Source organism: Bos taurus, chromosome 5, assembly GCF_002263795.3.
Source record: "Bos taurus isolate L1 Dominette 01449 registration number 42190680 breed Hereford chromosome 5, ARS-UCD2.0, whole genome shotgun sequence".
NCBI lineage: Eukaryota > Metazoa > Chordata > Mammalia > Artiodactyla > Bovidae > Bos > Bos taurus.
Genome location: NC_037332.1, coordinates 99178791 through 99205716, shown reverse-complemented (window position 1 = coordinate 99205716; position 26926 = coordinate 99178791).

The window sequence follows — 26926 nt, the reverse complement described above, 5'->3', positions numbered from 1 at the left end:
TCCTAGAAATGAATCCATCTAGCCATCTTGTTAGAAGGATATTTGCACTTACTATGGACATCTAATTTATCTATATCTCTTAGGTCACTAGGTACTGCCATTTTAGATTTAGTCACAACCACATTTTACATAATAAACAGTAAATTCAAAATGCTCTTAGTATTTTGAGTATTTATCTTGGCTCTAGGTGGACTAACCATGCTGCTGCTACTGCTGCTAAGTCGCTTCAGTCATGTCCGACTCTGTGCGACCCCATAGAGGGCAGCCCACCAGGCTCCCCCGTCCCTGGGATTCTCCAGGCAAGAACACGAGAGTGGGTTGCCATTTCCTTCTCCAATGCATGAAGGTGAAAAGTTAAAGTGAAGTCACTCAGTCAGGTCTGCCTCTTAGCAACCCCATGGACTGCAGCCTACCAGGCTCCTCCATCCATGGGATTTTCCAGACAAGAGTACTGGAGTGGGGTGCCATTGCCTTCTCCCTAGATTTTATTAAAGTTAGATGCCAGAAGAGTCAACATATTTAGGCATGTAACAAAGGACATGATGTGTACAAAATTATTTAACTGGAACCAGAAAAATGTATGATAACATGAATAATACACTTAACACTTACCTTGTAGCTCAGCTGGTAAAGAATCCACCAGTAATACAAGAGACTTCAGTTCAGTCCATGACTTAGGCAGATCCCCTGAAGAAAGGAATGGCTACCCACTCCAGAATTATTACCTGGAGCTGGTAGGGTACAGTTCATGCATTTGCAAAGAGTTAGACACAACTGAGTGACTTTCACTTTTCACTTCAAATTTTAAAAGTGAATATTACTGAATTTTACATTATTTAGCATCACTAATGAATGTTTCACTTGCGATAATTCAATGAAGTGGGTAATAGAATATTATTTTTTAGTTTATTAATATAAAATATAATAAAGATATTCATCATATAGGTAGCCATTAGCAATTGCTATAGACAGTTCAAATATTAATCTATATTATTAGGACATACTAGAGTTTGCAAATAGCTTACAAACAGCTTACAAATACCTGAGAAAAGAAGAGAAGTGAAAGGCAGAGGATCAGGAAAAGATATACCCAACTGAATGCAGAGTTCCATAAATTAGCAACGAGAGAGAAAGTCTTCCTAAGTGAACAATACAATGAAATAGAGAAAAACAATAGAATGGGAAAAACTAGACATATCTTCAAGAAAACTGGAGATACCAAGGGAATATTTCATGCAAAGATAGGCACAAGAGAGGACAAAAATGGCAAGAACTTAACAGAAGCAGAAGAGATTAGGAGAGGTGGAAAAATACCCAGAATACCTGTACAGAAAAGCTCTTAATGACCCAGATAACCACAATGGTGTGGTCACTCACCTAGAGCCAGGTATCTTGAAGTGTGTAGTCAAGTGGGCCTTAGGAAGCCTTACTAAAAACAAGGTAGTGGATGTGGTGTAATGCCAGCTGAGCTATCCCAAATCCTAAAGAATGATGCTGTTAAGTGCTGCACTCAATGCCAGCAAACTGGAAAACTCAGCAGTGGCCACAGGATTGGAAAAGGGCAGTTTTCATTCCAATCCCAAAGAAAGGCAATGCCAAATAACGTTCAAATTATCCTAAAATGGCACTCATTTCACATGATACAAAGATTATGTTCAAAATCCTCGAAGATAATCTTCAGCAGTACATGAACGGAGAACTTCCAGATATTCAGGCTGGATTCAAAGAAGGCAGATGATCAAATTGCCAACATCCATTGAATCATAGAGAAAGCCAGGGAATTCCAGAAAAAAATCTACTTTTGCCCCATTGACTCTGCTAAAGCCTTTGACTGTGTGGATCACAACCACCTGTGGAATATTCTTAAAGCGATGGGAATACCAGACCAATTTAGCTGCCTCCTGGGAAATCTGCATGCAGGTCAAGAAGCAACAATAGAACAGGACAGGGAACAATGGAATGGCAGGTTGGTTCAACACTGAATATTGTCACCTTACTTATTTAAATTATATGCAGAGTACATCATATGAAGTGCTGGCTGGATGACTCACAAGATGGAATTAAGATTGCAGTGAGAGATATCAACAACCTCAGATAGCAGATGATACCACTTTAATGACAGAAAGTGAAGAGGAACTAAAGAGCCTCTTGATTCAGTTGAAACAGGAGAATGAAAAAGATGGCTTAAAATTCAACAACCAAAAAACAGATCATGGCATCCAGTCTGATCACTTCATAGCAAATAGACAGAGAAAAAGTGGAAACAGTGTCAAATTTCATTTTCTTGGGCTCCAAAATCACTGTCTACAATGACTGCAGCCATGAAATTGAAAAGCACTTGCTCCTTGGAAGTAAAGCTATGACAAAATTAGAGAGCATATTAAAAAGGAGAGACATCATTTTGCTGACAAAGGTCCATATAATCAAAGCTATGATTTTTCCAGTAGTCATGTATCGATGTGAGAGTTGGACCATAAAGGCTGAGAGCCTAAGATTTGATGTTTTCCAGCTATGGTGTGGGAGAGAGTCCCTTGGACAGCAAGGAGATCAAGCCAGTCAACCCTAAAGGAAATAAACCCTGAGTATTCATGTGAAGGACTGATGCTGAAACCAAAGCTCGCATCCTTTGGCCACCTGATGTAAAGGGCTGACTCATTGGAAAAGATCCTGATGCTGGAAAAGATTCAATGCAAGAGGAGAAGAGGGCCACAGAGGAATATGTGACTGGATGACCTCACTGACTCAATGGACATGTAGTCGTGGGTGTGCTCAGTCTCTTCAGTCATGTCTGATTCTGTGACCCCATGGATGGTAGCCCTGCTAGGCTCCTCTCTCCATGGAATTTTCCTGGCAAGAATACTGGAGCGGGTTGCCATTTCTTTCTCCAGGGGATCTTCCTCAGACAAGGATTGAACCCAGGTCTGTTGCATCACAAGCAGATTCTTTACCATCTGAGCCCCCAGGGAAGCCCATCATTGGACGTGAATTTGAGCAAACTCAGGGAGATAGTAAAAGGGAAGCTTTGCCTGCTGAAGTCCACAGGGTCACAAAGAGACATGGCTTCATGACTGAACAACAACAATAAATTGCTATATAAGTACAGATTTATATTCCATTTGTCTAGATTTTAGAAAGCTAAAGATTAGATGACAGTTAAAATAAAGTTTAAAATGTAGTAACTCTTTTGAATTGGGGACAAGTATCCTTAAATAAATATTGGAGAAGACAATGGCACCCCACTCCAGTACTCTTGCCTAGAAAATCCCATGGATGGAGGAGCTTGGTAAGCTGCAGTCCATGGGGTCGCTAAGAGTTGGACATGACTGAGCGACTTCACTTTCACTTTTCACTTTCCTGCATTGGAGAAGGAAATGGCAACCCACTCCAGTGTTCTTGCCTGGAGAATCCCAGGGACGGGGGGAGCCTGGTGGGCTGCCGTCTATGGGGTCTCACAGAGTCGGACACGACTGAAGTGACTTAGCAGCAGCAGCATACTTAAATACAAACTGTCAATGGAATTATGATTTCCTCCATTATAATAGAAATGACACAATGAGATTATAAGGAAAAGAAATAAATAATGCCTAGATTTAGTAAACTTATGTAAAAGTAAAACTTAAATATTGAAGTTACTCTTGACAAGGCGTAAATATTCAGCATTGATGAATGAAGTGAAAGCAAGTTAACAGCAGGGTGATCATGTCCTTTGTCCCCCTATATCTTTTAGAAAGTGAAATCAATTCTCAGAGGAACTCACCAAAGAACAAACTAACTGATACACTACATATCCAAAGTCTCCTATATTCTGGAGTTCTGTGATGAGATAAACTGTCTTCAAAATACCCAACCATAAGAATTTCCTGTTTTGGTGACACGGTGATAAGAAATGTACATTTTCCACTATTGTTTCACTCTGGGCCTTCACAGGGCAGTCTGTGAAGACCACAGACATTGTTTGATTTTCACAGTAACCTGACCACTCACGAGAAGAGGCAGGACTCTGGCCTGTAGAAGGTATGTGTTTCCCTCTCCTTCCTAGTTCCTCATCTCATTTAGCAGGAGATTACAAATGCCAATGTGGTTCGACTTAGGGACAATTGCTAAGCAAACAAATTAAAGAGATATTGGTATCTGTATTTGATATTTGGGTATTTTAATTTTGGGAGAAAGTAAGAATAAAAGTATTTGGAAAGATTTCTTAAAATGTTCAAATTCTTGCCTGCAGACTTTATTCAAGGGAAAACTTTATGTATAACTGATTTTGTTAATCAATGCAATTTAAGATGAAGTATCAGGAGCATCAGGACAAGGAACAGTTAACATTGTATTTTGTCATCAATAGATATATAATTAGATACAGTATTAAATATTTAACTCAGCCCTTAAAAATAGACTCTTAAAATGGATTCATAGAATTTTGAATGGCTAATAGAATTCTTCACAGATCTAGTTAAAATAAAAATCAGTATTTCTTACCTCCTGTAAATACTGGATTAACTTAATTATATAAAATCAAATGCTTTATAAAAACTTGATCATAATATTGAAAAAAGATAAATCACAGTAACACAGAGATTTCTGTCTAATAAATTATATTGCCCGATATGAATAATACCATGACAATTGTATTAAAATAAGAAATAAAATATAAGTCAAGTTTAATATTATGTGTTTTACATGCTTTATATCATACATATTTTTATTCTCATTTTAGATTAATAAACTCATTTGCTAAATACTAAATAATTTTTAAAGGTCATACATTGTAAATTTCAAAACCAGAATTAATTGTAGATTGCACTGAGTACAGAATCCATTGGCTGAATTAAGGCACAGTATTGGCTTATTATAATTGCTGATACAACTAAAACTACCCTCATTGACTTAAGAGCCTCAGGATCTTCCTGGAAGTTTGGTACCAACATTGCTCTTCCATAAATGATGTACGCTTTTCCTTATCATTTTATGATTTCATATCTTAGCCATTGTTAATTGTCAATCACTTGTGTAAAATAACTGTTTATTTAACAACATTTTAACATTGTTTTGTCTTTATATGATAAAAAAGTTTTGGAGAATTTAATATGTCATGTACCATTTTTCAGAGAAGGCAACGGCACCCCACTCGCAATACTCTTGCCTGGAAAATCCCATGGACGGAGGAGCCTGGTAGACTGCAGTCCATGGGGTCACTAAGAGTTGGACGTGTCTGAGCGACTTCACTTTCACCTTTCACTTTCATGCAATGGAGAAGGAAATGGCAACCCACTCCAGTGTTCTTGCCTGGAGAATCCCAGGGACGGGGAAGCCTGGTGGGCTGCCATCTATGGGGTTGCACAGAGTCGGACATGACTGAAGCAACTTAGCAGTAGCAGTACCATTTTTAACATGTAAAATATTTCTTTAATTTTTTTAATGATTTCTTAGAACTCCACAATCACTTAAAATAGAATTATTTGATAGCATATCATTCCCTTTTCATAAATGAATGTTCCAATTAAAGTAGTTTAGTGCAGAGTGTACCATATATTCCAATACTGCTATTCCCTCACCTTTAGAAAGCTGTCTTTAACTTTTAATGGATTTTAAACGGATGGCATCACTGACTCAATCGACATGAGTTTGAGTGAACTCTGGGAGTTGGTGATGGCCTGGCATGCTGCAATTCATGGGGTCGCAAAGAGTTGGAAAAGACTGAGTGACTGAACTGAACTGAACTGAAACTTATCAATATAATTGCTGCATTTTTTTCCAATATAGACTTTTAATTTGAACACAGTTATTATAATAGCTTTAAAGTATTTCTGTGAAATTTGACCTTTAATTGATCAGGATATTACTCTTCATGAACTTTTTTCAGTAACCTACTAATTTTCATTGTTCCAATAAAGAAGTAATAGTATGTCAAACAGAGAATATTATTTTTTTAAATATGTATTTGTTTTTAACTGATTGATGGTGGTTTACAATATTGGTTTGATTTCTGTCATACATCAGCATGAATTAACCATAGGTGTACATATGTGCCCTCCTTCTTCAATCTCCCTCTCACCTCCCACCCATTCCCACCACTCTTGGTTATTAAACACCAAATACTGTTTTTAAAACTACTTACTCTATCATGAAACAGTTGTCTAAAGGTCTACTGAAATGAAAACCAAACTTGGACTTGTTCAGCTGCTAAATGAGTGCTGTTAACTGATCTCACACATCACCAAGTTTAACTCTTCAAGGCTTCTTATGATTTTATACACCATTTATTAACTACTTATGTAAAGTTTCCATAGAGCAACATCCTTGACATTAAACAGCCACAGAGATGAAGAACCAAGAGGAAAGCTACTCAGAACCGAGTCTGGTTAAGGACACCAGGAGACAGCAAATGAGAGGTAAGATCCTGAAAAGATCAATTTTAGCAACTGAGCAGGAGAAAACCTACGTGGGATTAAACTTTCAAAATGGCTTTCCTTATGTCAATGGAATGACAGGAACTACCACTCCAAGTGTAAAACATTTACTCCCTTACATGTTTTTATTAGTGAGACTTAGAGCTGGAGTTTGAAATACAATATTCTAATAAAACATATGTGCTGTGCTGTGCTTAGTCGCTCAGTTGTGTCCAACTATTTACAACCCATGGACTGTAGCTGGCTAGGCTCTTCTGTCTATGGGGATTCTCCAGGCATGAATACTGGAGAAGATTGCCATGCCCTCCTCCAAGACTACCTACCCAGGCATTGCTGTAATTTGTAGTCTTTGATCTACAACTCGTGAGGCCTTATATTTGCTGAAAAAGGAATAGTATATTCTGAGAGGAGGATTGCAATGGTAGATATTGTTTTGGGGTCCAAGTTGATGTCTTTGAATTCTCACGGATGTGGGATCTTTTGTTCTTCTAAAATAATGGTCTCCATCATTCCTTTCTCAGTGTTTCCTTTTCTCTCCCTGCAGATTCACTGTCAGCTCAAGAGAAGCTCATTGTTGTGATCCTGGGAATCGTCTGTTTTGTCTTGATGTATACTATAGTGAGAGTGATAACTTTTATTCCACATAAGTCAAGTTTTGAAAGATTATGACTGAACCTTTCATTTTAGTGATCATCGGTGCCTCTAAAATGTCATATTATTATGGAATAGAACTCTTATTTTAATGTGTGAATTTAGCCTAAGTATTTAATAGTTATTCTGAGATTGTGCAAAGTATAAATTGCAGAATGATTGTAGGGAAAATTAAATATATACACAGATATTTTCTGATTTCATAACTCAAAGATATACTTTAGGAAATTTAAACATTTATTGAGAAAAACAAATTAATTCTTGAGATTGCTTGAACCAAGTATTGTAAGAGGTGGTGGAGTCTCTTCTCTAAGGTTTTTGAAATATACACCCCAGGACAGAGGAGCCTGGTGGGCTGCCATCTATGGGATCGCACAGAGGTGAACACAATTGACCCGACTTAGCAGCAGCAGCAGTCTTCATTACCTCATTAATTATTCTTAAAGCAATATTTTTCAGATCATCCTAAATCCTACAAACACCATGTTTAAACTAAAAACTAAAATTATTACGATTTATTTAAATCAATGTTAATATTTTAAAAGATTACTTCCATGTTTTTCTAGGTACCCAAATATCAGAACAGAATAAGTCCTCTTTGGTAACAAAGCTCCAGAAAGGTACATAATGATTTCAAACTTCTAATATAAATATAGTTTGTATTTTGTCTCTCTCTTAGGCTAGTGAAGATAGAAATAGATTTGGGGTAGAACATAAATTATCAAATCAGGCAACAATATTCCTAAATAATCATTATAAGAGAGGCTTTCTCCCTTCGCAGCAATATGATCACCATATCCTTTATAGGCAATTGACTCTAATTTTATCCTGCTATAAGAGATAAAAAATATTGTTATTCTAAAACAGAGGTTTTTAGTATCATATCTAAGAAACCATTGCCTAATCCAGGATCACAACTTTCACCTATGCTATCTTAAGCATTGTTTTTACTTCTTCATGTTTATGCTTTCATCCATTTTCAGTTAATTTTCACATGTGACATAAGGGAAATATGATCTATCTTTCCATCCATTTATTTAAACCTTTGATTTTTAACAATTTTGTTTTTAAAGTATATGTTTTCGACAACTTCAAAATCAGCCCCAAATCAATGTTTTTCATTAAATGCTGGAAGAAGTTAATTTAAACAGATATTTGCTTGATTTCTCTCTCCTTATACATCTTGGGTATCAATCCATTCCTATGGGTTCTATTTTTCATATGATGTATGGCTTTTAAATTATTTTAATTAGTAAGGAAAATGAAAGCAGAACAAATGAATTCTGTTTTCTTCAAGAAGTTCTGCTTTCTCTCAGGAATTTTTTAACATTTGTTTTCTGGTATGTTGTTGAATGTAAGGTACGTGATGCAGTCAGGGGACTGTAGGGTGAAGAATGAGTGGAGTAGATAATTTATGAAGTTGGCATTTTGGATGGGACAGAAGATGAAGGGTGGTTTAATCAAGAGGCTGGCAGTTTCACTTTTTGCCACATGGGAGAGAGTAGAGAATGGACCATCTGGTGAATGTGAGCTTATCACGATATCATCTTGTCTGCATGGGCTATTCCAGTTGGCCTTGGCTCATCAGGAAAGCTCATCATGAAGAAGCCAGAGGAATCCAGCACATATAAACATTCTGTATGCTCTCAGGATGTTATAATAACATCCAAGAACCAAGCCTATGGAGAATATCTAATCTAACTCTAATGTTATACCATTTCCTGAGGGCACCAAAGCAGCCAGAGCCCTAAGAGAAAGAACGAGATGAATAAACAGACTTGTCATCACCCTAAACTCACAACTTGATTTGTTAAGACTTTCTGATTGGTAGGACCAAGTCTGCGCCTCTCTCACTTTAGAGACTATTCATCAAACTGACCTCCACAGATGGATGATAGCCAAACTGTATTTTTCCATGATCTCAAAATTTCCTCCCTTCACTTCCATTATCACAAATATTAACAAGCAGAAAACAGACTGATTAGTTTTTGTTCTCCCCTTTCTTATGCTAGTTAAGCCTCAAAAGATAAACTAACGTTTCTAGTGTATCAACAGTCTACCAAATACCATAAGTATGTTTATATGTAAGTTATATGACTGTTAATCATTGTAAGAATATGGTTTTTATGTACATTTTCCTTTCACAGATGAAGAAACTGAAATATTAGGGATCGAGAGAGATAAATTGGTTAAGCCTACAAAGTTAAAAGATGTAAGACCTGGAATGTAAACCAGGTCTATTGGATTCTAACATGTTCTTTTACCTACCAAGATGCATTTCTGAAGAGAAGCAATAGCAAAAAAAACAAATGTGACAAGTTGGCAAGAAATACGATGTGCCTTGACAAAGAATTTTTTTTACCCAAAATCACAAAGAAACAAAAAGAAAACAGTTCTGGCTAACCTACTAAGGAATGATCTTCAGGCATTGGGAAATTATGGTACATGTGGAATATTGTGATATGATTTTGTATGATTTTAAAGTAATGTTTATTTCTGTTGTATAGTGCTTTTCTATGATCCAGTGTACATTGGCAATTTGATCTCTGGTTCCTCTGCCTTTTCTAAAACCAGCTTGAACATCAGGAAGTTCACAGTTCACATATTGCTGAAGCCTGGCTTGGAGAATTTTGAGCATTACTTTACTAGCGTGTGAGATGAGTGCAATTGTGAGGTAGTTTGAGCATTCCTTGGCATTGCCTTTCTTTGGGATTAGAATGAAAACTGACCTTTTCCAGTCCTGTGGCCACTGCTGAGTTTTCCAAAGTTGCTGGCATATTGAGTGCAGCACTTTCACAGCATCATCTTTCAGGATTTGGAATAGCTCAACTGGAATTCCATCACATCCACTAGCTTTGTTCGTAGTGATGCTTTCTAAGGCCCACTTGACTTCACATTCCAGGATGTCTGGCTCGAGGTCAGTGATCACACCATCATGATTATCTGGGTCGTGAAGATCTTTTTTGTACAGTTCTTCTGTGTATTCTTGCCATCTTTTCTTAATATCTTCTGCTTCTGTTAGGTCCATACCATTTCTGTCCTTTATCGAGCTCATCTTTGTATGAAATGTTCCTTTGGTATCTCTGATTTTCTTAAAGAGATCCCTAGTCTTTCCCATTCTGTTGTTTTCCTCTATTTCTTTGCATTGATCACTGAAGAAGGCTTTCTTATCTCTTCTTGCTATTCTTTGGAACTCTGCATTCAGATGTTTATATCTTTCCTTTTCTGCTTTGCTTTTCACTTCTCTTCTTTTCACAGCTATCTGTAAGGCCTCCCCAGATAGCCTTTTGCTTTTTTGCATTTCTTTTCTATGGGGATGGTCTTGACTCCTGTCTCCTGTACAATGTCACGAACCTCATTCCATAGTTCATCAGGCACTATATCAGATCTAGGCCCTTAAATCTATTTCTCACTTCCACTGTATAATCATAAGGGATTTGATTTAGGTTATACCTGAATGGTCTAGTGGTTTTCCCTACTTTCTTCAATTTAAGTCTGAATTTGGCAATAAGGAGTTCATGGTCTGAGCCACAGTCAGCTCCTGGTCTTGTTTTTGCTGACTGTATAGAGCTTCTCCATCTTTGGCTGCAAAAAATATAATCAATCTGATTTCGGTGTTGACCATCTGGTGATGTCCATGTATAGAGTCTTCTCTTGTGTTGTTGGAAGAGGGTGTTTGTTATGACCAGTGTATTTTCTTGGCAAAACTCTATTAAGTCTTTGCCCTTCTTCGTTCTGTATTCCAAGGCCAAATTTGCCTGTTACCCAGGTGTTTCTTGATTTCCTACTTTTGCATTCCAGTCCCCTATAATGAAAAGGATATCTTTTTGGGATGTTAGTTCTAAAAGGTCTTGTAGGTCTTCATAGAACCGTTCAACTTCAGCTTCTTCAGCATTACTGGTTGGGGCATAGACATGGATTACTGTGATATTGAATGGTTTGCCTTGGAAACGAACAGAGATTATTCTGTCGTTTTTGAGATTGCATCCAAGTACTGCATTTCGGACTCTTTTTTTGACAATGATGGCCACTCCATTAGACTGTGGAAAATTCTGAAAGAGATGGGAATACCAGACCACCTGATCTGCCTCTTGAGAAATTTGTATGCAGGTCAGGAAGCAACAGTTAGAACTGGACATGGAACAACAGACTGGTTCCAAATAGGAAAAGGAGTTTCTCCAGGCTGTATATTGCCACCCTGTTTATTTAACTTATATGCAGAGTACATCATGAGAAACACTGGACTGGAAGAAACACAAGTGGGAATCAAGATTGCCGGGAGAAATGTGAATAACCTCAGATATGCAGATGACACCACCCTTACAGCAGAAAGTGAAGAGGAACTCAAAAGCCTCTTGATGAAAGTGAAAGTGGAGAGGGAAAAAGTTGGCTTAAAGCTCAATATTCAGAAAATGAAGATCATGGCATCCAGTCCCATCACTTCATGGGAAATAGATGGGGAAACAGTGGAAACAGTGTCAGACTTTATTTTTCTGGGCTCCAAAATCACTACAGATGGTGACTGCAGCCATGAAATTAAAAAACGCTTACTCCTTGGAAGGAAGGTAATGACCGACATAGATAGCATATTCAAAAGCAGAGACATTACTTTGCCAACAAAGGTCTGTCTAATCAAGGCTATGGTTTTTCTTGTGGTCATGTATGGGTGTGAGAGTTGGACTGTGAAGAAGGCTGAGCGCCAAAGAATTGATGCTTTTGAACTGTGGTGTTGGAGAAGACTCTTGAGAGTCCCTTGGACTGCAAGGAGATCCAACTAGTCCATTCTGAAGGAGATCAGCCCTGGGATTTCTTTGGAAGGAATGATGCTAAAGCTGAAACTCCAGTACTTTGGCCACCTCATGCAAAGAGTTGACTCATTGGAAAAGACTCTGATGCTGGGAGGGATTGGGGGCAGGAGGAGAAGGGGACAACAGAGGATGAGATGGCTGGACGGCATCACTGACTCGATGGATGTGAGTCTCAGTGAACTCCGGGAGTTGGTGATGGACAGAGAGGCCTGGCGTGCTGTGATTCATGGGGTCGCAAAGAGTTGGACACCACTGAGCGACTGATCTGATCTGATAGTGCTTTTAGAGAAATATACTTTTTTGTGGAATTTAATAAATATTTAATTAGAAAGCAAAAAATAAATAAATAAAGTATATGTTTTGCACATATTAGTTAAATATATTTCTGGATATTTTATCATTTTTTATCTATTTTAAATGGAACAGTTTTCTTATTTATTTTCTCCAACTTTATAAAATTAAATTTATTGAGCTATAATTGACATATAACACTGTGTAAGTTCAAGGTATACAATGCGTTGATTTTACACACATATATTGTAAAGTGATTACCACCAGCCACCTAATTACCATTTCTTTCTTGTGGTGAGAATATTTAAGATCCTCTCAGCAACATTCAAGTATTGAATACAATATTTTAAATTACAGTCACAATCCTGTACATTAGATACTCATCATGTATTTATTATTTAACTGAAATTATGTACCGTTTGAACATTTCTCCTCCTTCTCTGCTCCCCAGCACCTAGAAACTACTATTCTGCTCTCTGTTTCTATGAGTTCAGTTTTTTAGATTTCATAAATAAGTGACAGCATACTATACTTGTCTTTGTCTGACTTATTTCACTTAGTATAATGTCCTTAAAGTTCATCTATGTTGTTGCAAATGGCAGAATTTCCTTCTTTCTTGTGGCTGAATATTGCATTGTATGTATCTGCATATGTGTGTGTGTGTGTCTCCCACAACTTTTTTATCCATTCATCTGTCAATGGACACCTAGGATGTTTCCATATCTTGGCTGTTGTGAATAATTCTGCAAAAATGCTATTTTCAGATTACTCATTGCTGGCATTGAGATCACAAGCTTTACCTTAAAAATCCAACTGCCTTAGCATCCATAAAGGCTTTTTCATGATGTAATTTGTGTCTTCCTTTCTAGTCTTATCTCTCTAAAAAGCACAGGAATAAAACTCCTGAACATTAATTGACATCTTAAAATTTAATGTATGCCTTTTAGTCTTCCCTATGTTATGTTTTCCTAGAGCTAATGATGTACTGATGTCCCTGAGAGCTCAGTTGGTAAAAAATCCACCCACAATGCGGGAGACCCTGTTTTGATTCCTGGGTTGGGAAGGTCTTCTGGAGGAGGGATAGGCTACCCACACCAGTATTATTGGGCTTCGCTTGTGGCTCAGCTGGTAAAGAATCCGCCTGCAATACAGGAGATCTGGGTTCGACCCCTGGGTTGGGAAGATCACCTGGAGAAGGGAAAGGCTACCCACTCCAGTATTCTGGCCTGGAGAATTCCATGGACTGTATAGGCCATGGGATCACAAATGGTCGGACACAACTGAGCTACTTTCACTTCACTTCAATAATGTACAGTGAAAGTTTTCCAGGGTGGATTATCAGAGCCTGCATTGGACAATGGAACAGAAGAAAATTCCTTATCTAAAAACATGACTTTCAAAGAGAAACCACTTAATAGAGTTATGTAGATAAAAGACTGAGACCAACAAGTATCTTCTCTGCTTCTCTCAGTCAATTGATAACCTGCTCAATTTGGATGTTATTTTAGACTCAGCCAACTGTGAAGTCCAACTTTCATTATATTTAATTTCAGAAAAAAATACTCGTCTTTCCCAGTAATTAGATTCTTCTGTATACATGATATATTCTTTTAAATCACCATTTCTCAAAATAATACTTTTTCTACCAAACAATTCTACATCTCCTTTAGCACATTCTCTAATCCTTATTATATGCTCTTATATGGGTATGTAGATTAGGCACTAGGTTAGTGTATCAATGCTAAGTTAAGATCAGCTCTGTACCTATAGATTTTACTTAGTCTAGAGACTGCTTCCCTTGTGGCTCAGCTGGTAAACAATCCACCTGCAATGTGAGAGACCTGGGTTCAATCCCTGGGTTGAGGAAATCCCCTGGAGAAGGGAAAGGCTAACCACTCCAGTATGCTGGCCTGGAGAATTCCATGGACTGTAGAGTTCACTGGTCGCAAAGAGTCAGACATGACTGAGCGACTTTCACTTTCTTTCTTTCAGAGAATACAAAGAAGTTGTTTTCCCCTGTGAACTCCTATCTGTAGAGATTGTGAGAAAAAACATCAATTTTCTAAGATATATTTCCTAGAGAATTTTAATAGTCTTATGCATAGATTTGGAGGGATGTAAGTCATCTCCCTAAGGCCAGGAACTTAGAAATGAAGTCCATCCATCTCACGAAATCAATGGTTTTACAAGGACTAGAAAGGATTCCTCAGTAGCTAAGTTCCAGATCATTCCTTTCAAGATACACACTGAATGGTCTCTGGGGAATATCTTTCGTTTTGAAGGAAAGGAATGTAAAAGTAAATGGTCGTGTTGGGGACAGAAATGTTACTATTTTTCGGATGAATTGAAGAACTTTGAAGAAAGTAAAAAAAGCTGCAAGGAAATGGACTCCACACTTCTTAAGATAGAAGATAAGGAAGAACAGGTGACGTATTTCTGTTTTCCGTCTCACCCTGTATTCATCTTATTCATCTGGCCATCTGGCCATTAGGTGTTGCCTAAATCATTTTTTTTTTTTTAAGCTGTGCTGGGTCTTCCTCGCTACCCGTGGGCTTTCTCTAACTGCGGTGACAGGGCTTCTTGTGGAGGTGACTTCCCTTGTTGTGGAGTATGGGCTCGAAAGCTCAGGCTCAGTAGTTGTAGTTCATAGGTTTAGCTGTCTGTTGCATGTGGAATCTTACTGGACTGGGGATCCAAGCTGTGTCCCCTGCTTTGGCAGACAGATTCTTAACAACTTGAGCACTGGGGAAGTCCTGTTAGCTAAATCTGAATGCTTGATAATATTTGAGTGTCCATAGTTTACAGTTGTAGTTGATTCAGATCTAGACAGTTCTCATCTTAAGGTCAGAAATACAAGTAGAAATGAAATTAGAATTTCATTTAATTCATCTAACTCACCCACAGTTAGAACTTTTCCAGTAGAGCAAATGTAAAGGGAAACATGAAACCATTAGGAAAAAATTATTTTAAAATATTTCATTTTATCAGAGATAATTATATTTTCATACTGATAATTTCATGGAAATGTAGCTTCTCTCTAAAAAAAAAAATGTCATTTTACCTCCAACAAAATCAAGAAGTACAATACCACTGAGTTTAGGGTAAAAGGAAGAGTTAGGATGAATTTAAAATTGAAGATCAATTAATTCAAACTCATATTAAATTTTAACTCATACTAACTTTCAAGAAAATTGAACTGAATATTTCATAATCCTTGTCAATATCCTTGATTTGAATAGAGAAATAACTTACTATTATTCTTTCAAGAAATATATTCTTACATTCCAACTTAAGGAGAATCTTTTAATATTCTTTCACAGACACTAAGACTAACTCAACTATCTGTAATAGTACAATCACCCATATCTTTGGCTTTTAACAACTCATAAATAGTTATAAAAATATGAACTTGAAAACCATCAAGAAAACAGAGAAAATCTGAACCCGAAAAGAAGACCTTTGCAGATCTGAATTAACTTCCTTTTTATTCCAAGGGGCTTCCCTGGTGGCTCAGACAATAAAGAATCTGCCTGCAATGCAGAAGATCTGGATTCGATCCCTGGGGCAGCAAGATCCCCTCAAGAAAGGAATGGCAACCCACCCCAGTATTCTTGCCTGGAGGATTCCATAGACAGGGAAGTCTGGTGGGCTCAAAAATTAGCTTTAGAGTCTAGAAGCCCTAATCTTTTATGTAGGATATCTCCATCAAGAAATAAGGCCATCTATGAAAACCATGAAATTGAATGTCAAATCTTATGAATAGATGGTATGTACATAATTTTTTTCTGGGTAGAGAGACTAAGTTTCTGCCATATTCTCTATGGTGAAAGAAACAAAAGAAAATAAAAACAAACTAAGGGTAAAAACTAAAGCAGAATAGAGAAATACAGAATTTATAGTCAGAAACTCTCTCTTTAGTTCCCTTTCACACATTACTTTGCTTGTAATAAAAACTGGTTATATTTTCTTTCCAACATATTTTAGGAAGATCACATGAGATAATATATGTACATTGCTGTTGTTTGTTGTTTAGTTGCTAAGTCATGTCAACTCTTTTGGGACCCCATGGACTGTAGCCTGCCAGTCTCCTCTGTCCATGGGATTTCCCAAGCAAGAGTGCTTGGGTGGGTGACCATTTCCTTCTCCAGGGAATCTTCCAGAACCAGAGATCAAACCCTCATCACCTTCATTAGCAGGCAGGTTCTTTACCACTAGCCATCAGGGAAATCCCAATATATGTGCAAAAAATGTGGTAAAAATTAAGTTACAAGATGAACATCAGTTACATTTGTACTTATCAAGTAATTTTCAGATACCTATGTAAACATCTCATCTGGTAGAATAAGGACCACTTCTTCAAGATGCTCACTTCACAAATAGTAAGCACAGTACTTTTGAAAAACAATTTAAATGACATTGGTAAAAACCTCACATCTGTCACACCTGGACCTCAAAATACCAACCAATTTTGCTCAGAATTTTTTCTTGAGCTACAAGTGTCAGTTTTGAAAGTAAATTAAGATATTTTAGTCTGAAGATTAAAAAAGATAGGTACAGGACTTCCCTAGTGGTCCAATGGTCAAGACTTTACCTTTCAGCACACAAGGTACAGTTGTGATCCCTCCTCATGCAGCTAAGAGCCCACATGCCTCTCGGCTAAAAATCCAAAACATGAAACAGAAGCAATATTACAACACATTCAATAAAAGCTTTAAAATCTTTGTGACCCTATGAACTGTCGCCTACCAGGCTCCTCTGTAGATGGGATTTTCCAGGCAATAGTACTGGAGTGGATTGCCATTTCCTTTTACAGGGGATCTTCCCGACACAGGGATGGAACCCAGGTCTCCCACATTGTAGACAGACGCTTAACTGTCTGAGCTACCAGGGAAGTCTCAAAAAATGATCTACATCCAAAAAAAATCTTTAAAAAAAAAAAAAAGATAGGTAAGCTAAGACAGTGTTATTTTATGTCTCATTTATGTCACTATATTTAATAAATATAACTAAGATTCTATTATTTTATCATTTGAACAGAATCAGGATGAAATTGATCTTTATACTATTTGTTACTCAAAATAATTAAAATATTAAAAAGATATTTATTTAATTTCAGAATTGTGAAAAGACACTTTTCTCATAGAATGTATCTCTTTGTATTGCAGAACTTCATTCAAAGCCAACTATTCTATTTCTATTGGATTGGATTATCTCATACAAGTACCAGAAATCATTGGACATGGGAAGATAAGTCAATCCCTTTTCTAAAATTGCAAGTCTCTAGAATAGATAGTAAATAATAAGTTCCATTAACTAGTTTACATTTTGAAAAGTATATAGGGAAATGCACACTTTAATATATAGACAAATATGCATATGTATATGGGCATATACAGGTGGCTCAGTGGTAAAGAATCCATTGGTAATTCAGGAGACACAGGTTTGATCCCTGGATCAGGAAGATCCCCTGGAGAATGGCAACGCACTGCAATATTCTTGCCTGGGAAATCCCATGAACAGAAGAGGCTGGCAGGCTACTGTCCATGGGGTTGTAAAGAATAGGACATAACTTAGCGACTGAGCATATACATGAGCATTGCGTGTACATACAGACACACACATACAAAGAGTTTAAGTTCAGAAAATGAGTATATATAGACAGGGAGGCTTTTCAACTTGTTGCTGTAATCCTTATAAAGTATGCTTTAGGAAAGGCTAGGGCACCAAGGGATAGTTTCTTGTAAGGAAAGAAAAAATATATATACCTTAACTTTGAACCAATATTTCTTATGTTTGCATTAGTGAATGTCTATTTTACATTATTTATATGCTTTTACTTTATTTTAAGTGATTGGAACAAGTCAAACGAAGGAAACTGTGCATATATTAAAGCAACAAAGATGTCTGCTTCTGACTGTTCCAGATTCATGCGCTTCATTTGTGAGAAGTAGGTAGCTTGTCTTGCTACCTAATGAAACAACAACCAAAGACACATGCAACAACGTTTCCTTATAAAAACTCAGACCCTTGGAAGTCCAGTTTGTGTATCTCTCATTTCAGAATGCTTTGTTATGGGCTGCACCTATATTTTAGCTTGATGGAGATACATTGTGGACCCTCCACTTCTGCCTCTTTCAAACATAAATCCCAGATCACACCAGTTATGAGCACAGGTTGGCAGAGTGAGAAAGTATCAGTGCTTCTCATGAACCTTAGGATTGTGTAGTCAATTTCTGCAAATCACACAGATTTAGTAAGTAATTTTTCAAACTGTTGTCACAGCTATGTACATTTTACCTGGGATTTAATGCGAAGAGTAAGTGAGGTCATTATTCTGTATCAATTGTATATGCATTTGTTTGATTTCTTACTTTTTATGAGAAAGACAGTATAGTAACAGAAAGAAAACAAATAGATCTGTGTTTGTGACCTATACCACAACTAATAGCTTGAATGCTCTCTGGCAAGTCCAGTCTTCTGGGTATGATTCCATATTGCAAAGTGGCTGTACTATTTTGCATTCTATTAGCAGTGTATGAGAATTCCATTTGCTACTGTCCTACTAACTTTAATATTGAAAAATTTTAAAACTATTTTTAATAAAGGTGTGGTATAATAAAGGTATATTTGTATATCTCTAATGAATGTTGCCAGGAGAAATATCGATAATCTCACATATGCAGATGACACCATCCTATGGCAGAAAGTGAAGAGGAATTAAAAAGCCTCTTGATGAAAGTGAAAGAGGAGACTGAAGAAGTTGGCTTAAAGCTCAACATTCAGAAAATGAAGATTATGGCATCTGGTCCCATCACTTCATGGGAAATAGATGGGGAAACAGTGGAAACAGTGTCAGACTTTATTTTTCTGGGCTCCAAAATCACTACAGATGGTGATTGCAGCCATGAAATTAAAAGACGCTTACTCTTTGAAAGGAAAGTTATGACCAACCTAGATAGCACATTCAAAAGTAGAGACATTACTTTGCCAACAAAGGTCCGTCTAGTCAAGGCTATAGTTTTTCCAGTAGTCATGTATGAATGTGAGAGTTGGACTGTGAAGAAAGCTGAGCACTGTGAAATTGATGCTTTTGAACTGTGATGTTGGAGAAGACTCTTGTGAGTCCCTTGGACTGCAAGGAGATCCAACCAGTCCACTCTAAAGGAGATCAGTCCTGGGTATTCATTGGAAGGACTGATGCTAAGCTGAAACTCCAATACATTGGCCACCTCATGCAAACAGTTGACTCATTGGAAAAGACCCTGATGATGGGAGGGATTGGGGGCAGGAGGAGAAGGGGACGACATAGGTTGAGATGGCTGGAAGGCATCACTGACTTGATGGACATGAGTTTGAGTGAACTCCGGCAGTTGGTAATGGACAGGGAGGCCTGGCATGCTGCAATTCATGAGGTCACAAAGAGTCAGATTCTACTGAATGACTGAACTGAACTGAACCAATAAATGATGTGCACCATCCTTTCATATGATCTCCTATGGTAAAGATTGATTAAATATTTTGCCTATTTTTATTGGGTTGTTCATTTTCTTATTATTGAGCTCTGAGAGTTCTCTCTTTATATATTTTAGATGTTACTACTTTTTCAGACATGTGTTTCATAAATACTGCCTTCCAGTATACCTTGTATTCTCTTAACATTCTTTTTAGAAGTTTAGATGAGCAGAAGTTTAACTTGAAGAAGTGAAATAAATAATTTTTAAACATATGTTTTTATATTTAAGAAGTTTTTAATTAAGAAATCTTAATTAACCTGAACTTGAAAATTTTTCTCCTATGCCTTCTTCTAGAAGCTCTAAATTTACATTGATATCTATATTTCATTGCATTAATTTTGTATATAGTGCAAAGTATGGATTGAATTCTTTTTAAAAATGTTTTCCAAAAAGATGTCTAGTTATTTCAGAACCATTTTTTGAAAATTGTACTCTTCTGTTGAATTATCATGGCACTTTTGTGAAAAATCAATTCGCCACTTGTACACTCTATTTCTAAACTCTATCCTATTTCATTGATCTGAATATCTGCCTTCTTTCACCAATAACTTGATTATTGTGAATTTATAGGAAGTTGTGAAGTGATGTGTGCTCTCCTGCATTGTCTTTTTCAAAATTGTTTTAACTTTTTTTTGCAAAGAAGAAAAAACTTACTTAGCGGCCATTGTTAAATATAATTCCATTACTAGTCAATAAAATCTTAGCTACTTGAAAAAAATGGCTGATTCTAAAATAGGGGTAGGAAATACATAAGAAGAGCCTGGAGATTTTTGTAGTTCTAGAAAATGGAGAAATGCTTAAAACTGTAGAGGTATGTCAACTAGGTAAAAGAATTACCAATGGCCAAAGCTGGAACAATTTAAGCAGCAAAAATCACAGAAAAGAAATAGTATTAATTATAACCCCAATATAAAATACCCATGAGTCCACAGTAGTATAAAATGATTGAATACTTTAGCAAATGAGGGAGATGAAACAATCTCCTGTGCAGAAAAATTCTAAATAAATAATGTAGATGCTCTTGCCTAAAACGGATGGGACTCCTTACTCCTTAAGTACTTACTGCACATAATGATTTCCTTCCAAAGAAATCATTACAGAGTCATATGGAAGAGGGAAAACAAGAGTGACCTTCGAGTGGAAAACCTGACAAACACCACCTCGGTGAGCAAAGGTAACATCAACAGTGAGGTCATGTTCACAGTTTGTTCCCTTGATATGATGTAATAAATTTTGCACTCTGTCATCCTCCCCAAATTTACAACTCCAATCTCCTCATGAGAAAAATGTCAGACATATCTCAATGAAGGGTACTCTAAAATATACCTACCTAGCACTTTTCAAAACTATCAAGGTCATCAAACACAAGGAAAGTCTGTAATAGCCAAGGGGAGCCTAAAGAGACGTGACATCTAAATGTCATGTGGTAACCTGGATGGGATTCTGGAATAGAAAAAGGACATAGGTAAAAGCAGTTACAGAAGCATGAATAAACTATGGATTTTCTTTACTAAAAATACACTGATGTTGGTTTATTAATTACAACAAAAGTGCAATACTAATATAAACTTAATTAAAGAGGAACTGATTTCAGAATACATGGAATTCTATACTATCTTCAAACTTTTTCTGTAAATGTATATTGTTCTAAAAAAAGAAAATTCATTTTAAAAAATTAAAATTAATATGCAACTTTCTACAAAATAAAAGCTTAATATGTTTCTTATTTTTTAGCCTTTTTTTTAAATTGGAGGAAAATTGCTTTACAATGTTGTGCTGAATTCTATTATACAACAATGTGAGTCAGCCATGAGTATACATATGTCCCCTCCCACATGAACCTTTCTCCCACTCCATCCAGCCCCTGTAGGTTGTCACAGAGAACCAGACTGTGTGTTTCTGATTATGACTGACTTAAATATGTAGAGCAATTAAGGGAGAAAAGGAATCATCTTAATGTTTAGACTTCCAGTGTAGGATTAGAGTTTATTTATCAATTTGTCTTTTTCAACCTTTCTCACTAGTATTTAATAATTCAACATACAAATGGTGCAAATATTTGGTACATTTATACTATCAACTTAAAGCTTTTGACCCCATGGTTTGTAGCCTACCAGGTTCCTCCATCCATGAGATTTTCCAGGCAAGAATACTGGAATGGGTTGCCATTTCCTTCTCCAGGAGATCTTCCCAACCCAGGGATTGAAACCGGGTCTCCCACATTGTAGGCAGAAGCTTTACCATCTCAGTCACCAAGGAAGTCCATTATAAATGATACTTTTTGTTTTTCTCAATTTCTAATAATTTATATAAATATAACTGATTTTAATATTCTGTTCTATCTGAAACCATGTTTCGTTTCAGTTCAGTTCAGTTCAGTCGCTCAGTTGTGTCCGACTCTGCAACCCCATGGACTGCAGCACGCCAGGCTTCCCTGTCCATCACTAACTCACAAAATGCCAGACTCGTGTCCATCAAGTCAGTGACACTATCCAACCATCTCATCTTCTGTCGTCCCCTTCTCTACCTGCCTTCAATCTTTCCCAGCATCAGGGTCTTTTCCAATGAGTCAGTTCTTTGCATCAAGTGGCTAAAGTATTGGACTTTCAGCTTCAGCCTCAGCCCTTCCAATGAATATTCAGGATTGATTTCCTTTAGGGTTGACTGGTTGGATATCCTTGCAGTTCAGGGACTCTACTTACTGATTAGTTTTAGGACGATTTTGGAGATACTTTGGAATTTGTGCAGACAATTATGTCATTTTGCAAATAAAGAGTTTTGTCTCTCTTTCCAATCTATATGATATTTTACGATAGAGAAGTAGATTCAACAGATGTAGTAAATAAATTTATCGTTACCACCTAGACAGCAAATTAAAAAGCAGAGACATTACATTGCCAACAAAGGTCCCTATAGTTAAAGATATGGCTTTTCCAGTAGTCATGTATGGATGTGAGAGTTGGACTATAAAGAAGGCTGAGTATTGAGGAATTTATGCTTTTGAACAGTGGTGCTGGGTAAGACTCCCAAGATTCTCTTGGACTACAAGGAGATCAAATCAGTCAATCCTAAAGAAAATCAAGTCTTAATATTCATTGGAAGGACTGATGCTGAAGCTGAAGCTCTAATATTTTGGCCACCTGATGTGAAGAACTGACTCATTTGAAAAGACCCTCAAGCTGGGAAAGATTGAAGGTAGGACCAGAAGGGGACGACAGAGCATGAGGTGGTTGAATGGCATCACCGACTCAATGGACATGAGTTTGAGCAAGCTCTGGGAGATGGTGATGGACAGGGAAGCCTGGTGTGCTTCAGTCCATGGGGTTGCAAAGAGTCGGACATGACTGAACAACTGAAAACCAACAGGTGATGGGGAGGGCAGGGATACACTGGGAGATTAGCACTGACATCTACACATTACTGTATATAAAAGAGAACCTGCTGTGTAGCACAGGGAACTTCACTCAATACTCTGTAATGGCCTATATAGAAAAAGAATCTAAAAACAGAGTAGATACAGATATGTGTATAACTGAATCACTCTGCTGTACACATGAAACTATCACACATTATAAAACAGCTAGAATCCAATAAAAAAATGTTTTTAAAGAAAAAAAAATGTGTGTCTTACTTATTCATTTGTGTGTTTCTTAAATATTTGCTTTTGCTCCTAAAACAAAACAAAACATGTCCTTCCACATATATGTTCATGAAGTAAGGGCCTGTTTGCCTCTCAATGCCTTTTCATCACGTAGTAGACTTCAAAGTGCACAGTCAATATTCAGTGAAGACTTGGAGTCAGTGATACTCCTCTATTTTTCACATGTTATACTATGAATGTATATGATTTACTGACCTATGAAAATATTTTAAATAAATGAATACAGAATTGATGTCAGTGAATCACATAGTCTCAACACAGAAATATTTTATAAATTTTAAATGAGTTTATAAATGACTAATACAAAATAAATTACCTAGAAAATTTAAAGTACTAGTAAATAAAGAAATAAAAACACATCTTTTTTCAGAAAAATATTTTTATGGCCTGTAAACATTGCCAAAATTTGTTCCTCATCAGTTCAGTCACTCAGTCGTGTGCGACTCTTTGCAACCCTATGAATCACAGCACACCAGGCCTCCTTGTCCATCACCAACTCCCCGAGTTCACTCAAACTCATGTCTATCGAGTCAGTGATGCCATCCAGCCATCTCATCCTCTGTTGTCCCCTTCTCTTCCTGCCTCCAATCCCTCCCAGCATCAGGGTCTTTTCCAATGAGTCAACTCTTTGCATGAGGTGGCCAAAGTATTGGAGTTGCAGCTTTAGCATCAGTCCTTCCAAAGAACACCCAGGGTTGACCTCCCTTAGAATGGACTGGTTGGATCTCCTTGCAGTCCAAGGGACTCTCAAGAGTCTTCTCCAACACCACAGCTCAAAAGCATCAGTTCTTCGGTGCTCAGCTTTCTTCACAGTCCAACTCTCAAATCCATACATGACCACTGGAAAAACCATAGCCTTGACTAGACGGACCTTTGTTGGCAAAGTAATGTCTCTGCTTTTGAATATGCTATCTAGGTTGGTCATAACTTTCCTTCCAAGGAGTAAGCATCTTTTAATTTCATGGCTGCAGTCACCATCTGCAGTGATATTGGAGTCCAAAAAAATAAAGTCTGACACTGTTTCCACTGTTTCCCCATCTAATTCCCATGAAGTGATAGGACCAGATGCCATGATCTTCGTCTTCTGAATGTTGAGATTTGAGACAGCTTTTTCACTCTACTCTTTCACTTTCATCAAGAGGCTTTTTAGGAAAAGAAATCCAAAAAACCAAAACGACTGTCTGGGGATGCCGGAAGCCAGCGTGAGGAACTCCGCCCATGGCAAAGATCATGAGGAAGGAGGCTCAGCATTCGCAAGGGTGGAATCGAGCCTCAGGAGTCCCCCTGGGAATTCTCGAGCATCTACCCCCAAAACCAGAGTCTGCCTACTTTACTGCTTTGTGCTCTCACCTACACCTCTGACTTTATGGGGGGCTGTCCCCCACCACCTCTCTCTGAAAAAGAGTTAACTTACAGCTCCAGTTGATAAAGTTCCTGGGCGTAATAAGAGTGTTTCAACCTACAATCTCCTCTGAAGTTTATTCCAGCCACATGTGATTGTTCACAGCCTCCCAACCGTGAGAGGCATGAGATGTTCTAAACTGTCTAAATACAGATTCCTTTGAGCAGTTAAAAGATTGATTAGAATTGTATTGGTGAAGGGTGTTTCCCTTGTTGGGCCAATGTTTGCTGCTAAGTTTCCATATCCCTTACCTACTGTGTCCCTGGCAGTGTATTGATTAATATAATTGGTGTATAGGAATGTAAGTAGTAGCTTTAATGTTTGTAACCTTGGACCCTTGAGTTAATTATTTTTCTTGTTATAGCCCACCACACCTTTGCCCTATAGGAATGCAACTTTATCTAATGCTTTTGGAGGTGGCGCCTGACTAATCACCTTTAGAGAAAAATAAGATTTCTGAAGAAAGGGTCTGAAAATGTTAACAGGCCTCCAGGCCAGAAGATGATGTAAATCACCTAAACTTTTGCATATGATAAGTTTGCAGGAAGAAAGCCTGGCTTACTGCTAACTCTACCCCTTCCCCCATTATCCCCTATGCACAACTTAAGGTATAAACACTACTTTGGAAAATAAAGTTCAGGCCTTGTTCACCAAAACTTGGTCTCCCCATGTCGTTCTTTCTCTCACCTTCTGGCTGAATACCCATCTGGGGCATGTAGGCTCCTCAAGCCTACTAATTTTTCCTGGGCTTCTAAGATCTGACTGGGGAGGCCTTAGTGTCTCCTCTCCTTCGGGAGAACGGAAGGACGCCTGCGGCCGATGTAGGTGACGTAAATTCCTTATTTTGGAATTTTATTAGCTTTCCACGTAAACCAAGTTATTCAGCTTCTTTTCTCCACTGAATTTTCTCACTGAGCTATCCTTATTTAACCACTCTTTATATCTTTAATTCTATCATATCCTGATTGCCGAAGCCATCTCCCCTTCGAAACCCCTGACTCCACCGGGGCTGGACCCCGGCATGGGGAGGCCTTACAAATAGCTGTGAAAAGAAGAGAAGCGAAAAGCAAAGGAGAAAAGGAAAGATACAAGCATCTGAAAGCAGAGTTCCAAATAGAAAGAGGAGATAAGAAAGCATTCCTCAGCGATCAATGCAAAAAATAGAGGAAAACAGAAGACTGGGAAAGACTAGAGATCTCTTCAAGAAAATTAGATATACCAAGGGAACATTTCATGTAAAGATGGGCTCAATAAAGGACAGAAATGGTATGGACCTAACAGAAGCAGAAGATATTAAGAAGAGGTGGCAAGAATACACAGAACTGTGAAAAAAGATCTTCTCAACCCAGATAATCGTGATGGTGTGATCACTCACCTAGAGCCAGACATCCTGGAATGTGAAGTCAAATATGCCTTAGAAAGCATCACTACAAACAAAGCTAGTGGAGGTGATAGAATTCCAGTTGAGCTATTTCAAATCCTGAAAGCTATTTCAAATCCTGAAAGATGATGCTGTGAAAGTGCTGTACTCAATATGCCAGCAAATTTGGAAAACTCAGCAGTGGCCACAGGACTGGAAAAGGTCAGTTTTCATTCCAATCCCAAAGAAAGGCAATGCCAAAGAATGCTCAAACTATGGCACAATTGCACTCATCTCACATGCTAGTAAAGTAATGCTCAAAATTCTCCAAGCCAGGCTTCAGCAATATGTGAACCGTGAACTTCCAGATGTTCAAGCTGGTTTTAGAAAAGGCAGAGGAACCAGAGATCTAATTGCCAACATCTGCTGGATCATCAAAAAGCAAGAGAGTTTCAGAAAAACATCTATTTCTGCTTTATTAACTATGCCAAAATCTTTGACTATGTGGATCACAATAAACTGTGGAAAATTCTTCAAGAGATGGAAATACCAGACCACCTGACCTGTCTCTTGAGAAACCTGTATGCAGGTCAGGAAGCAACAGTTAGAACTGGACATGGAACAACAGACTGGTTCCAAATAGAAAAAGGAGTATGTCAAGGCTGTATATTGTCACCCTACTTATTTAACTTCTATGCAGAGTACATCATGAGGAACGCTGGGCTGGAAGAAGCACAAGCGGAATCAAGATTGCCAGGAGAAGTATCAATAACCTCAGATATGTAGATGACACCACCGTTATGGCAGAAAGTGAATAGGTTAGGATTGATTC